Source organism: Symphalangus syndactylus, chromosome 6 (genome assembly GCF_028878055.3).
Source record: "Symphalangus syndactylus isolate Jambi chromosome 6, NHGRI_mSymSyn1-v2.1_pri, whole genome shotgun sequence".
NCBI lineage: Eukaryota > Metazoa > Chordata > Mammalia > Primates > Hylobatidae > Symphalangus > Symphalangus syndactylus.
Window position 1 is genome coordinate 89,505,314 of NC_072428.2, and position 16,393 is coordinate 89,521,706.

Genomic DNA, 16,393 nt, shown 5'->3' on the forward strand with positions numbered 1-16,393 from the left:
TTCTTCCCTGAAGTAGGCCATAAAAGAATTCTCTGACTTTTCTTTAAAATAGGTCAGAAAGCCCTCATTCTAGAGGGATACTTTCTATACCAAAAGGAAAGAAATAAAGACACAGAGACACCGATAATAATTTGAACAGGCCTTGCTAATGTCCCCCTAGCTTATTACCATTAGATCATGCCCTCTTTCATTCAATCATACTTCCACATAACTGTTGTACTAGTCCATTTTTCATACTGCTATGAAGAAATGCCCAAGACTGCGTAATTTATAAAGGAAAAGAGATTTAATGGACTCACAGTTCCACATAGCTGGGGAGCCCTCACAGTCATGGCAGAAGGTTAAGGAGGAGCAAAGGCCTGTCTTACATGGCAGCAGGCAGGAGAGCATGTGCAGGGGAACTGCTCTTTATAAAACCATCTCGTGAGACTTATTTACTATCAGGAGAACAGCATGGGAAAAATCCACCCCCATGATTCAATTACCTCCCACCAGGTCCTTCCCACGACACCACAGGGATTACAGGAGCTACAATTCAAGATGTGATTTGGGTGGGGACACAGCCAAACCATATCAACTGTCCAGCCTTCATTCAATGTAAGCATTAAAACACATAGTTTTCCCTGCTTCTTTGGGTCTTAATTTCTGAAGACTCCTGTGTCACATAACTCTTGTATTAAATTTGCATGCCTTTCTCTTGTCACCCTGTCTTTTGTTATAGAGGTTTCAGCCTTGAACCTAGCTACAGATGAGGAAAAGATACTGCTTTTCTCCCCTACAACTGCTTGATGATCTAAAGCCACAGCCATGCTGCTTTGCTGTGCTTTTCCTAGGATGTTCTTTACCTTAAAATAGTAGTGGAAGCACATATGCAGTTATATTTTGGACTCTGCACTCCTAAAAGGCTTCATTAAAGTTAGATTCCAACAGCAAGTCACTAATCCAGTATTTCATTGTAAATCTGTAGCAAAAAGTTCCCCTGAACTATATTGTCCCTCCTGGGACAGGTGACACAGTCACTGTAGGGAAGACTGGGCTATGTTTGAGGACTTAATTTTAAATCCCAGTTTGAGCACTAACCTGCTGTGAGACATTGAACAGTTGTTTATTTTAGGTGGTAATTTTTCTTACCTATGAACAAACAGAGTAGATTAAACAACCACCACAGACGACAGACCAACATAAACTCAGCTTCTGACTCAGCAATTTCTTTTGAAAACTGATACCAGAGTAAGCTTGTCTTAACTCTTATTAAAAGAAAACAAAAGAGGAAGAGGAACGGTATGCAAAAGATTTTTAATGAACATTTAAAATATGATTTTTATGTTTAAAAATTGTGATTTCCTTTTCATTTTAGGTTTAAACTGAAGGCTTAAAAGTGTTATTTATTCCTGGGGAAAAGAACCAGATATCAAATGATGCCCCTAGGAAAGATTTCACCAGGGCAACATTTCATCGTTAAGCCTGGTAGATCATCTTCTGTCATCCAAGGGAGGGAAAATAAGTTAATGTATAAACATTTTATTAAAGAATAATGTAAAAACTTGGTAAGTTACCATCACTGAATTGAATGCATAAATGGGCCAATATATGTTAGCTCCCAAAAATCGTAATGAAAATAATAAAGGTAATTTTTAAAGGAATAATGTGGCATTCATTCATACCCATAGTGTCTCACCTATGTAAGAGAATTAAAAAGTATTTCCTAAATTAATAAATGATGAGTCCGTATTTTCCATAGTGACCTCTCAGCCTGAAATGGAAATGTTCCAAACTTCAATATCCCTGTCAATATAGGTCTACATTCCCTGCATAGCTGGTTGCCTAAAAGTAATAGTTAAATTTTATTTTTTAAAACTCCTAGAAGCTGAGATCATTTCTGGGTTAAAATAAAGTTTCAGGAGTGCAGGTACTCAGGGAGAGTGGCCCTGATTTCACATGTTCAGTCCTTTGCAGGATCGAAGTCCACTTGCAGGATTATCTGCCAGGACTGCCCCCTCCCCTACAAGCCCTGTTGGCACCTATTCATTCTTCAAATCTTAGGCTAGAGTTCACTTCTTAAGACAAGGTTCTCAGGCCGGGCGCGGTGGCTCATGCTTGTAATCCCAGCACTTTGGGAGGCCGAGGCGGGCGGATCACGAGGTCAGGAGATCGAGACCATCCTGGCTAACACGGTGAAACCCCGTCTCTACTAAAAATATAAAAAAATTAGCCAGGCGTGGTGGCGGGAGCCTGTAGTCCCAGCTACTCGGAGAGGGTGAGGCAGGAGAATGGCGTGAACCCGGGAGGCGGAGCTTGCAGTGAGCCGAGATCGCACCACTGCACTCCAGCATGGGTGACAGAGCGAGACTCCGTCTCAAAAAAAAAAAAAAAAAAAAAGACAAGGTTCTCAAACTTCACGGAAGAGAAGTTCATTCGCCTGTATATACTTCTACTGTACTTCTACGGGTCTTCATAATTTTACTTTTTTTTTTTTTTTTTTAAGAAGAGTCTTGCTCTGTCACCCAGGCTGGAGTAAAGTGTTCTGATCTTGGCTTTACTGCAACCTCTACCTCCTGGATTAAAGTGATTTTTGTGCCTCAGCCTCCTAAGTAGCTGGAACCACAGGCACACACCACAATGCCCAGCTAATTTTAGTATTTTTAGTAGAGATGGGGTTTTGCCATATTGGCTAGGCTGGTCTCAAACTCCTGGCCTCAAGTGATCTGTCCCTCTCGGCCTCCCAAAATGCTGGGATTACAGGCATAAGCCACCACATCTAGCCCGTAATTTTACTCTTTACAACTTATTAAAGTTTACAAAGAAATATTCATGTGTGTAATTTTTCAACTTATTTTTATTTCTTCATATTACTATGCATTCCCTGAGAGCAGAGGCCAGATATGGGTTTTTCCCCACCTGCTCTTTACTCAAAATGAAGCTTAATGAATGAATGTGAATTAATAAAAAAATTAGCCAATGATTGTTTACCGAGGTCTCCTGGAGAGCTTCCTTATTACTCTTGACTTCCAGAATGCCAACTTCCCTGGTTTTTCTGCTGTATCTCATGTTTCTTCTCCTCAAGCTTCCCTGATCATCGTGTAAATGTTAGTATTACTAAAAATATTCACTAGACCATTTTCTCTTCTCATTCTATACATTCTGAGAAATCTTAAGTCTTTCATGGCCTCATTTTTTTTTTAGACAAGGTTAGTCTCTTGATTCCTACATGCATATATTTTAACTGTCTCTTCAAACGTATACAGACAAATAAAACTCAACATTTCAAAAAAAAAAACAAACTACGATTTATTACCTCCAAGTCTATCCCTCCTCTTAGTTATTCAAGCTGGATTAGTTTTTATCCTTCTTCTTCTTCTTTTTTTTTTTTTTTTTTAACTGACACAGTTTCACTCCTGTTGCCCAGGCTGGAGTTCAGTTGCACAATCACTGCTCACTTCAGTCTCGACTTCTCGGGTTCAGGTGATCCACCTTAGCCTCCCAAGTAGCTGGGACCATGGGTGTGCACTAGCACGCCTGGCTAATGTTTTTTTTCTTTTTTTATATTTTTAGCAGAGACTGTGTTTCAGGCTGGTCTTGAACTCCTGGGCTCAAGTGATCCACCCACCTTCACCTCCCAAAGTGCTGGGATTAGAGGCATGAGCCACTGCACCTGGCCTATTCTTTTCTTTCACATTTCAAATTATTCAACGTTTTGTTTATTCTACATTCTCATTCTAAATTTTTTTTAATGATCTGCTTTTCTCCATCATCACTGCCCCTTGTCTTGTTCATCTCTCTTGCAGAGATTCCTGAAACACCTTCTTAAACTGTCCGGCGGCCTCCACTCTTGCCACTTCCAGTGTTTTCAGCCAACTACCAGATGCTCTTTCTAAAATGCAGAGCAATTACATGACACAACTTCCAATGCTTCCATGGTTCTCTAATGCCTATAAGAACAATGTCCAGCTGCCATACTGTTTAAATGTTCTTAACGACCTGGCATCTTTTTACCTTGCTAGCCCAATCTTTTACCTTTATAAATACAATGGCAAACATCCTCTCTCAGAACATTCTTCTTCTCCCTGTTGGTTGACTGACTAACTCAACCTTTAGGTTTTTACTTTTTTAAGAAGTGCTCCCTTTACCAGCCGGTTCTTGGCTGACTATCTGTCCTATGTGATCTCTGACCAACTTGTACTTCCTTCTTCATAGGCCTTATCACTATAACAAAGTCAAGTAAGTCTCTGTGAATAGTACACGAAACAGACAATCCACATTTAAATAATGTTACACATATGTAACAGAGCATGTGTATGTATGTGTACGTACGTAGGTGTTAAGGTTCCCAGTTCTGTATTAGTGCTGTTGGTGGGAAAGGGAGGAATAATAAAAATGTCTAAAGAAGATGTATTATGAGTAAAAGGCCATCATTTTTTTTCTAGCCAATTCAGACTTTTAAAAAATCTTGAGTACATTTGGTAAAATTTCCAGTTGGTAAGCTTTACACATTTATTTTATATTCCAAATAAAGCTACATAAATGTCAGCAATCTCTGTTCTCCCAAAGCCATTAACCTAATTTCACTGGTGTCAACAAAAGTTATACACGCTTCTAGAAAGAAAACCAGACCCTTCACTATTCAAAGAAATAATGGTAGAATCCTAAAGTCATAGTAAAGAAAGCAACACAACCCTTGCCTTTGCCACCTGATAGATGATTCTGTAAACAGAGATCCACCTCAGTGTCTCAGAAGGCTTGAGGTAAGATTGCTGAACTGAGGGCAGACATACAAGTCAAGTGGATTTTTAGTCTTTTGATAACAAAGCGCAGCACATCAGAAAGCTCTGTAACTATTTATCTGTCCATTATATAAGAAACACAAGACCGGGTGAGGTGGCTCACGCCTGTAATCCCAACACTTTGGGAGGCCGAGGCAGGTGGATGACGAGGTCAGGAGATCGAGACCATCCTGGCCAACATGGTGAAACCTGTCTCTACTAAAATACAAAAAAATTAGCCGGGTGCGGTGGTGTGCACCTGTAGTCCCAGCTACTCGGGAGGCTGAGGCAGGGGAATCACTTGAACCTGGGAGGCAGAGATTGCAGTGAGCCGAGATCATGCCACCGCACAGCCTGGCGACAGAGTGAGACTCCGTCTCAAAAAAAAAAAAAAAAAGCACGAATCTTGAAATGTCTTTAGGAGCATTTTTTCAGTCTAACTGCTTGCAAAAACAGATTTATGACATATGAAGCACTGTCCTTAGAGCAACAAAATACAATAGTAAAGGAACCAACCTTCAAAATCCTTAAACATTTTGTTTTATAGCTTTTAAATTATATTTTTACAATAAGTACAGTGTGATCTATTTAAATATACCACACTATTTTTAATAGTCTTTTTCCCTAACTATCTTTGAGCCTTCCAAGGATAGCCTTTGTCTCTTTAATGTCAGGACAGATTATGAACTGTTTACTCAACCACTTTATAAACCTAAAACATATTTTCACCAAAATATCAGTACTACATTAAAGCTAGTAACAACCTCTACTATAAATGACCACTGTCTGTAATATTCGAAGAGATAACAAGGCATATATACCTGATTAAAGTTTTATCACAGAACTTTGGAAAATGCTTACACTTCAAACCTTGCAATATAACTTGGGTAACTAACAAACAGGTTAATGACTTTCTAATGTCTACAATTATAAGTAGATAATAGGGGAACTCTTATTTGTAGTTTTTTGTAATATGAATGTATTTTTTCCTTTGAATTTCTTACATTTATATTGCTATATATATATATATATATATATATATATATATATACACTTTTTTTTTTTTAGAACAGAGCCTCACTCTGTCGCCCAGGCTGGAGTGCAGTGGTGCGATCTAGGCTCACTGCAACCTCTGCCTCCCACGTTCAAGCAATTCTCCTGCCACAGCTTCCCAAGTAACTAGAACTACAGGTGTGTGCCACCATGCCTGGCTGATTTTTGTATTTTTTCCTTTTAGTAGAGATGGGGTTTCACCATGTTGACCAGCTGGTCTCGAACTGCTGACCTCAAATGATCCACCCACCTTGGCCTACCAAAGTGTTGGGATTACAGACAGGCATGAGCCACCATGCCCAGCCTAAAATATTTTTGTATAAAAGAGTTTTCCTCAATGAAATGTACAAGAATATATTTAGCCATTTATGAGAGATTTCTATTGAAATTCAATAGACTCTTGAGGAAGTTTAGCAACTATGATTTTAATACTAAAATTATGAATGAATATTCATGGCTTCATGCTAAGGGAAGTAAAAAAGTCAAGTTCAATAAGAATTTCCTGTGCACCTATTTTTTAGATGTATATATCTGAAGAGTATGATTATTTTTATTAATCAAAACATTATATATGTACATATATAGATATATGTGTGTATGAGTGCACACCATCGTGTGTGTGTAACTTAGGGAAGTCATCATAAAATTTTCAAGTTTCTTCTATTATCCTTCCTTAAACTTATAAATTCATCAAGCCTAGCTACTTCAAGGGTTTTGTGTTCTAGCTGTAAAGCATCAAGTTGCTGAATGTAGTCAACTACATCAGCTCATGCTTCACGAAAATCTAAAACGTTTTTGCCAAATATATAAGTGTTTTCTAAAAAATTAACTAGTAAAACCTAGCATTTACTTAGTCCTTTTCAAGCTCACAAATTTAAGTCTAATTGATTGAGGGTTGTACCTTTTTTTGTACACAATTCATGGAGTTTCATTACTGAAAAATTGAATTAAAAACTTCTCACAGATTCAATAGATTTCTACTTTTCCTCTACTCAGTCTATGCTATCTCTTAGTTGTATTTAAATTCCAAAAATGTGGTTAGTGTCACTTTCTATTTTAAAAGAGGTTTGAAGGGGCAAATTTTTCCCCATGCGTAATAACCATACCAAATTGCAACCAGCTTGGAATTTATTGAGCTCAGAACATGAATGGTGAATGTACACAATTTGACTTTCTGATGATCATGTAATAGTCTACAAAATGCATTGTGATATTTACCTGCTGAAACAATGTTTCCACTTTGAAAGTCTTTTTTTTTTTTTTTTTTTTTTTTAGCCTAAATAAAATCTTACTCCATGAGAGGACTATCTTCAAACTCTGTCTCGGCAGAGGCCCAGCAGATGTCTGTTTATATTACCTTTGTGATCTACGATAACAAAATGCCCAGCTGAGCTCATAGCATTTTATGAGTGTTCCAAACCCAGGAGGTTGGCATATTAAATACCCACATACTATTTGTGACATTAATCTCTAACCATCAACTGATGAAGGACATTAGGGTTGCATGGGAAACATGTTTTAGTTTAAATCACTTCATCGAGTAGCTCATGTAGGGCCATATTTTATTAAGATTCCAACAAGAGATGTCATGAGGCGAGCAAGTATAACTGAGTATAAATTTTGACAGTAAAAACTCTCTGTAGATATGCAAGTTGTGTAAGCAGAATATAACAAAACTGGGATCCAGAACTCAAAGGACATTATTTATTTTTAACACCTGCCTACATAGGGGATTTTTTTTTTTACTAAATAGGGTGTTTTTAGACTATAAGGGGGATTTGTTCCTTTTAAACCCTGGTATCTTAAAGCATAAGAATAGTTAACTGTGTTATAGACTATTCTGTCTTCTGAGGCAGAATATTTTCAACATAGTTTATCCCTTTCTTAGTGTCTTGTAATCATTATGATGAACAATAGTTACTATGTAATGCAATAATAGTCGGAGTTTCAATGTAGGCATATGGGTTTCATTTTACTCATTGTTATAGGAACTTATGTATATGAGGAGCTAAAGTTAGTCAACAGGAGCAAAAACGCCCTTGCTTTTAAAGACAAAAAAATAAGAGGAACATCCTCTCCAGTGTGGAGAGATTATAAATAGAGAAGAGTAGTGCCAAGTAAGGGTTCTTCAGTTAGACATCTGGGCTAATATCTCAGCTTTCTCACTTATTAGCTGTGCAGCTTAGAGTGAGGCCCTTAACTCTTCAGTATCTGCATCTATAAAGTGAGGAAAAAAAATAGTAACAGCTACTGCCCAGAATACAGAAATGAATGAGATAATATGTGTGGAATGCTCAGAAGAGTACCTGGTGCCTGGTACATGGTAGAGATTAATAATTATTAATGCAGGGGGCAGTTAACATGTAATCATTATGTTTATGATAAAAATATAAAGAGGTTTGTGGGGGGATTTTGTCTTTTGTTTGTTTGTTTGTTTTGAAATGGAGTCTTGATCTGTTGCCCAGGCTGGAGTGCAGTGGCATGATCTTGGCTCACTGCAACCTCTGCCTCCTGGGTTCAAGCAATTCTTGTGCCTCAGCCTCCTGAGTGGCTGGGATTACAGGTGCAGGCCACCACACCCAGCTAATTTTTTGTATTTTTAGTAAAGATGGGGTTTTGCCATGTTGACCAGGCTGGTCTCAAACTCCTGACCTCAGGTATCTGCCGATCTTGGCTTCCCAAAGTGGTGGGATTACAGGCATGGGCTACCACTCCCAGTCAAAATATAAAGAGGTTTTGTAGTATAGCAGATGACCTGGTTGGAGAAGGGGAAGGGATTTGAAGAAAATAGAGGTAAAATGGAAAGAGATTCAGAAGAAGCATCCTCTAAGAAGTTAACATATTGATTAAAAGAATGATCTGACAGAATTTTTTCTATCTATTGCAAATATTGGTTCATCTTACCAGTAACATCTGACTTTAGCAATTCTTATTCCATCTTTACCATAATTATATTTGATAATTATATTCATTGTGTATGCCTATGGATTATTTTTATTCACTAATTTATTTGTTCATCTATCCTCTATCCATCCATCCACTAATCCATTCATTTATTCATTCAATTTTTTAATAAATAACTATATGAATGGGCACCTTAAAAGTTACTGTGTAATGATTAAGATTCAATATGAGGTGTCTGTACTCATACTGAGACAACAAACACTCAACCTAACATGCTGTAGACTGAGTACTTGTGTTCCCCAGAAATTCATATGCTGAAGCCTAATCCCCACTGAGATAGTATTTGGAGGTGAGGTCTTTGGGAGGTGATGAGGTCATGAGGGTGGAGGCTTCATGAATGGGATTAATGCCATTATAAAAGAGGCCCCAGAGAGATTCCTCACCCCTTCCACCATGTGAGGACACGGAGAGCAGGCAGCCTAGTATGAACAGGAAGTGGGCAATACCAAATCTGCCAGTACCTTGATCTTGGACTTCCCAGCCTCCAAAGCTGTGAGAAATCAACCTCTGCTACTTATAAACCACCCAGTCTGTGGTAATCTGCAAGGGATTAGTTTCCTCAAATAAGATTTTGACATACAAGGTTAAATAAAGTTCAACATATTTCTTTACTGCTATGCATCTTCAAAAAAGGAACACAGTATAAGAATTCCTTATTTTTTGAACTCGTACTTATGCAACTCTTATTTTAGAAAATTTAGTTTGGGAAATATTACATAAGTTAACATCAATAACATTATTGCATGGACTTTGTGAGTGGTTTTTGGAAAAGACCTTTTCTACTTCCTCATTTTCAATTCTGTTCAGCATAAAGTGGTCCCAAACTAAATTTCAATGAAATAGGCGGACTACTTGTGTCCCTTTAGATAAATCATATACATGGGAAATAGACTTTCTCACAGTTAAGGGCAGCTTTGATGACTGACAAAGTCCAGTACGTAGGGAGTATTGTCCTAAACCTGGTAAGGCCACCTTGTGGATAATGGGCTTCTGCCAGCAGCCAGCACTCTTCTCTTCTGAATAGAACTTAGATAATGTAGGAAGAGATTTTGTACTGCAATTTACGGAAAAAAAAAGCACTGGGTAAGGAGAAGTCCTTAGTGTTCTTCAGGGACTTGACTTTTATCCTAACTCTACGTGGTGAATTGACCATGAAATAAAGATGGCTATCTTTAAGTTATGAAAGATAAAGATGGCTGTGTTTAAAATATGAAATTGTAATGTTTAAACCCAAATCCCACACAGGCAGAAATCTTGGTTGTTCCAAAATTGGAACCATTAGAATGTTATTATGATTTATCATCATTTTAACATGCCAAACAAAAGACAAGATTCTCTCTCCCTTTCCCTTGGAAACCACTTGTCCCTTTGTAAAAAATCAATATGATGTTATTCATCTGAGCAAATTTCTTCCTTGACACTCTAATTTTTCATTAAAATGCTGTTGTAATAATCTTAACATGGTTTCCTCAACCTAGCTATTTTCCAGACCATTTAGCCCACACAGTTGAACCTAGAAAAATGTTAGCACTTAGGTTAAGATTTCCCAAAAGAATATGCAGTAAAATGTATGAGACACAATTGCACCATTGTGGATTAGGATAAATCACATATTATCAGGTACAACCACACTATCAGCATTCAACCTTAACTAGTGTCTCTCCTACCTCAAGACATAAGTAACAATTTCCTTATCACAGAGGAGGACAAACATATCTCTGCCCTTAGCAAAAATTGGTCAGATAAAATACAAAATGTACGTAAGAATCAGGAAAAAAGAAGAGAACATTTGTAAGTCTATCATAAATAAGCTTTATTTTTGGGCTGTATCGATATAAACTAATGGATAGAAGAAAGAAAGGAAGATAAGAAGAAAAGAAGAACATAGCTTCCCTTAAGACATGTGTGAACAATGTCAGTTTTTTCTAATCACTATGTCTATTATTAATATAAATGTATAGCAATATTAAACTGCTGTTTATCAGATTTACAGATTCAGATTCACTGGTTTCCTACCCTGATTCTGTTGCTCTGAAGAACACCCAAGAATTTGTGATTCTTATGATTAGGCAGTAGGGGAGACATTGCTTTAAACATTAAATATCTAAACAAAACACTGATTTGTGTTGTTTTATTTCCACTTATATTATTTCAGTTTACCTGTGAACAAAGCACTTATTGTATTCAAACTTAGACAGTTGCAGGAAATATGAGCGGATAAAACTAGTGTCTGTTCTTAAAATAGTTACTGTAGTAAGGGGTATACACTATCTATCTCAAGTGGAATTGTAGGATAAAGGTTGTGTTTCCAACTGTGACTATGTTAAGTCATTCATTTATTCATTCATAGACTTAATATGCATTACGTGCTATACAGAATAGGCACCGTGCCAAATTAGAGGGCTGCAATGATGAGCAAAAACAAGTATGAGTTCAATTTTACGGAACTTCTAGTCTAAGAGGAAGAAAGCCATTGCATAAATTAGCAACATAATACATATAAAATGCATTATCTGCTATGAAAGCAATAGATATTATCCTAGATGTACATAGTATATAAATGATGATCTAGTCAGAGGGGTTAGGAAGTTTTCTTTGAGTAAGTAAATTTGAATTGGGAATGAGACCTCAGTTATGACATCAAAGAGAACTATTCAAGGCTATAAGAAGTGCATGTGCAAAGGCCCTGAGGTGAGAAAAATCAGCATGTAAAAATCTGCAGTGGCTGGAGCTCAAAGAGGAAGGGAGAGAATAGAGTGAGGTGAAGTTGGAAAGATTAGACTATGCAGGGCCTTTTAAGATACATTAGAAATTTTGTCTTTAGTTTAAAAACAAGTCCTCAGTGGATAGCATAATAAGATTTGAAATTTGAGAAGATAACTTTGTCCTGGGGAAAAATGACTAAAGGGAGAAAGAGTATGGTTGTACATATGACTGGGCAACTATTCAAAATGCTTCTAAAGGATGTAATAATAACTTGAATGAGGGCACTAAAGGAGGAGAATAAGAAAAGCAGACAGAAGTATGATGTATTCTGGAGGCCAAATTAACATATCTTGTTGATAATTCATTACCGTAAGATGTGGTAGGGGATGGTGGGTCGTTTTGGAGATGGTTGTGACTTGCTGAGGTAGGGAACAGTAGAAGAGGATCGGGTTTGAGGAAGGGAGGAAGAGCACATGAGAATGGTTTTGAACATGATTAATTTGGAGGCCTTCAATATATCCCAGTAGAGTTGAGTAGGCAGTTGGAAATTCTGGTTTGGAGCTCAGAGGAGAAATCTGGACTAGAGACAGACATCTGTGACTCATCAGGGGTAGATAGTAATAAAAACTGGTGCAAATGAGACTAAGGATATAGAATAGGAAGCAAAAAGAGCATGGGATATAACCTTAGAACTGTAATAGTTATTTGGCAAAGAGGAGGATATTGCAAAGGAAACTGAAAAGGAAAGAGCACTAAAAGAAGTAAGATTCAGACTAGGGGATGTGAAGTGATGCAACACAGGGGAGAATTTTTCGAAATCAGAGAAGAGCAATTAATTGTAGTAAGTATGGAAAAAGCTCAACTCAGCTGAGGTCTGGAAAATATCCATTGAAATTAAAGATGCAGATATCACTGACAAAGCTTTGGCAAAGCAATGCAGCTGACAGTAATGGCAAAATAATAGTCACGAGTTAATTAAGTTAAGGACTAAGAGGCTGATGGCAGCAGTGATTGGCACCTTTTCCTTTTTAGATGAGAAAGAAAAAGGAAGTGTTGAATTCAAATGACATTCAACATTTCAACTATTATATGTCCCAAATTTAAAATAACAATCATCTCTACTTTCTTACTTGTCCTTTTAAACTTCTTTTACGTTTATTTTCTGTTAAATACACCCTGAGCCTCTCCATCAAGGAAGCTAGTGGTCCTGCTCTAACACATCCTCTCTACCAAGGCTTCAGAAGTCCTGTCCCTCCCCACAGCATGTTGAAAGTTGTCTCTCCTTCCCCCTCTATTCAATAAGTGTGTGATTTAATTTCACCAGATGATTCACCCTAGTTCTCCCATTTAGTTAAAAATTTAACCACCAATAAAAAATTTAACTTTTTTAAAACAGAATTTGCTCAACTAAAGTGGAAGAGTATACCTTCCTTCATGGATTTCCATCAAAGTTGAATGAAATAGTGAATCCAAAGTGCTCATTAGAGTTCCCGAACATCATAATTCTCAATGATTATCAAATAAATTTGAATGAGACTTATCTGAGCATAATGGCTTTCCACTCCATATCTACATGTAAAAATTAATGAGAATGACATAAAATGCAGGCGAGAGAATTAACATTTGAATAGAAATTCAGATTAGTTCAAAATCATGAAGATATAGTGCTCTAAACTTTATAATCATCCCAATCAGATGACTATAAAAAGATACGTGGTGTGCTATTTTAACCCAAGTAAAGGTACACTAGTTCAAGTAACATGCAATAACATTCCTATCATTATTTACTGAAAGGTGGAGTGTACTGGCTTTAAAATAATCTCTGTGTTAAATTAGTTAATAACATTTTTCATTTAAGAAGGGTTTAAAAATAATTTTTCAAGCAGAGATGCAAAACAATCAAATCTTGTAATTTGCCTTTATCACTTTTACTTTTCATATTAAGGATGGACAAAAATATTCTACTCATAGGAAAGGAGATAAAATTGTGACTCACTCCTTTGAGTTTGCTAATTAAAAGAGAAAAACAAGCATATAGCTGGAAGATAGATGAATGGCAGAAGATAAAAATCCAAGAGCCATTATACCAAAGGAGGGTGAAGACTTATTAATGAATTTCAAAACCCAGTGTATGCCTTTTGCGTTGCTGTGAATAATATGCCTTTGATATCTCAAACAAAATTAAACAAGAAGGAGGTGACCTGTCAAAATGAATAGAATGAAAGGAACCTCTCTTTATACTCTTATTTATTTATTTATTATTAGTATTTTGAGACAGAGTCTCGCTCTTTCACCCAGGCTGGAGTGCAGCGGCACGATCTTGGCTCACTGCAAGCCTCACCTCCCGAGTTCACACCATTCTCCTGCCTCAGCCTCCCGAGTAGCTGGGACTACAGGCGCCTGCCACCGCACCCAGCTAATTTTTTGTTTTTTAGTAGAGAAGGGGTTTCATCTTGTTAGCCAGGATGGTCTCGATCTCCTGACCTCGTGATCCACCCACCTTGGCCTCCCAAAGTGCTGGGATTACAGGCTTGAGCCACCGACTCTCATTTATTTTTTGCTATAAATTTGTAAGTTTTCTAAGACGGCAGCAATGATTTCAGAAAAAAAAGTTGAGGCAGGAGTAATAAATGAAAGTGATTTTAATATTCTACAGATTAGTACAACATGATATAAATAAGAATAAGCAGAAAAATTATGAAATTCTGCTTATGATGAATAAACTGCAATAAGAGTGGTGCCTTTATTCAGTGAAACCCTTAGAGGAATCATAGACACAATTAAGTGAGAGAAATCCTGTTATTAACTTCTTCCTTCTCCCACCTGCTACGTTTGAAAGAAGTAATATTGTGTGATATGAATCAACTCTGCCTATTGCTCAGGAATGTAAGATCTGAAGCCAGACTCCTTGGGTTCAAACCCAGGCTCTACTACAAGTTCAACCTAAGTTCAAACCTAAGTTCAACCTAAGTTCAAACCTAAGTTCAACCTAAGTTCAAACCTAACTTCAAACCTACTACAAGTTCAACCTACAAGTTCAAACCTAAGCTTTACTACTTGCTAACTCTGTGACTTAAATGCTGAGCTTCAGTTTCTTTATTGTTTGTTTGTTTGTTTGAGACAGGATCTCACTCTTTGACTCATGCTATAGTGCGGTGGTGCAAACATGGCTCACTGCAGCCTTGACCTTCTAGACTCAAGCAATCCTCCCACCTTATCCTCCTGAGTAGCTGGGGCCACAAGCACACACCACTATGCACAGCTAATGTTTTAATTTTTTGTAAAGAGGAGGTCTCATCAGGTTGTCCAGGCTGGTCTCAAACTCCTGGGCTTAAGCAATCCTCCTGCCTTGGCCTCCCAATGCAGCTGGGATTTCAGGTGTGAGCCACCATGCCTGACCCAGTTTCCTCATTGTTAATATGACCATAATAATGGTTTCCTAATCCACTGATTTGTTATAAGAAGTATATTAATGTATATAAAGTACATAGCACAATGCCTGGTACATATTAAACATCAAATGGGTACTAGCTGTTATTTTTGTGACTGCAGCCTTTTTACAAACACAGAAGTGACGAAAAGTACACTGAAAAGCCTCTGAAAGATTCCCAGTTTCCAGTCTGACATTGAAGGAGCTTGGATGAAGTCACTCTATCCTAAGAAGTAAAGTTTCAGTTAGCTATTCTGATACTTTTTCCTCTCCATATACATTTTAGAATCTGTTGTTATCCACAAAATAACTCACTAGGGTTTTTACTGGAATTGTGTTTAATCTATAAAGCAAGCTAGGAAGAACTGACATCTTGATGAGTACTCCTATCCATGAACATGGAATGTCTCGTTATTTATTTAGTTATTTGGTTTTTTCATCAGAGTTCTTATGTGCGGACATAAGTACCTGTACACAAATGTACTTTTACGTGTGGGCATAAGTAACTATACACAACTGTTTTTTGTTTGTTTGTTTGTTTTGTTGTTTTTGAGACAGAGTCTCACTCTGTTGCCCAGGCTGGAGTGCAATAGCACAATCTTGGCTCACTGCAATCTCTGCCTTCTGGGTTCAAGCGATTCTCCTGCCTCAGCCGCCCAAGTAGCTGAGATTACAGGTCCCCACCACCATGCCCAGCTAATTTTTGTATTTTTGGTAGAGACAGGGTTTCATCATGTTGGCCACGATGGTCTCAATCTCTTGACCCTGTGATCTGCCTACCTCCGCTTCCCAAAGTGCTGGGATTACAGGCATGCATCACTGCTCCTCGTCCCATACACAAGTGTTTATAGCAGCTTTATTCATAATTGCCAAAACTTGAAAGCAACCAAGATGTCCTTCAGTAGATGAATGAATAAGCAAACTGAGGTACAATGGAATATTATTCAGCTCTTAAAAATAAAGCCATAAAGCTATGATAAGTCATGGAGGAAACTTAAATCCATATTACTAAGTGAAACAAACCAATCTAAGAAGATTATATTCAGTATGATTCCAAGTATATGGCATTCTGGAAAAGGCAAAACTCTGGAGCCAGTAAAAGAATCCATGGTTGCCAGGTTGAGGGGAGGGGAGGATGAAGAGGCAAAACACAGAAGATTTTTAGGGCCATAGAACCACTTTGTATATTATAATCATGGATACAAGTCATTCATTTGTCAAAACTCATAGAATGTACAACACCAAGAGTTCAGCCAGCCCTTCATGAATTAAACTTTTTCTCTATTGCAATTTCCCTGTCTTAATAAATCAGCTGTATCTGGGCAGTGGGCAAAATTAACCCATTGGGTGTTTATGCTACCTTTCTCCCTCTCTGTCTCTTTCTCTTTCTTTTTCCTCCACTTCCTCCTCCCTCTCTTGTTTTGTGTTGCTTCTTTTAGAAGACACATCTTTTATTTATTTTTTTCTCCTATGCTGGATG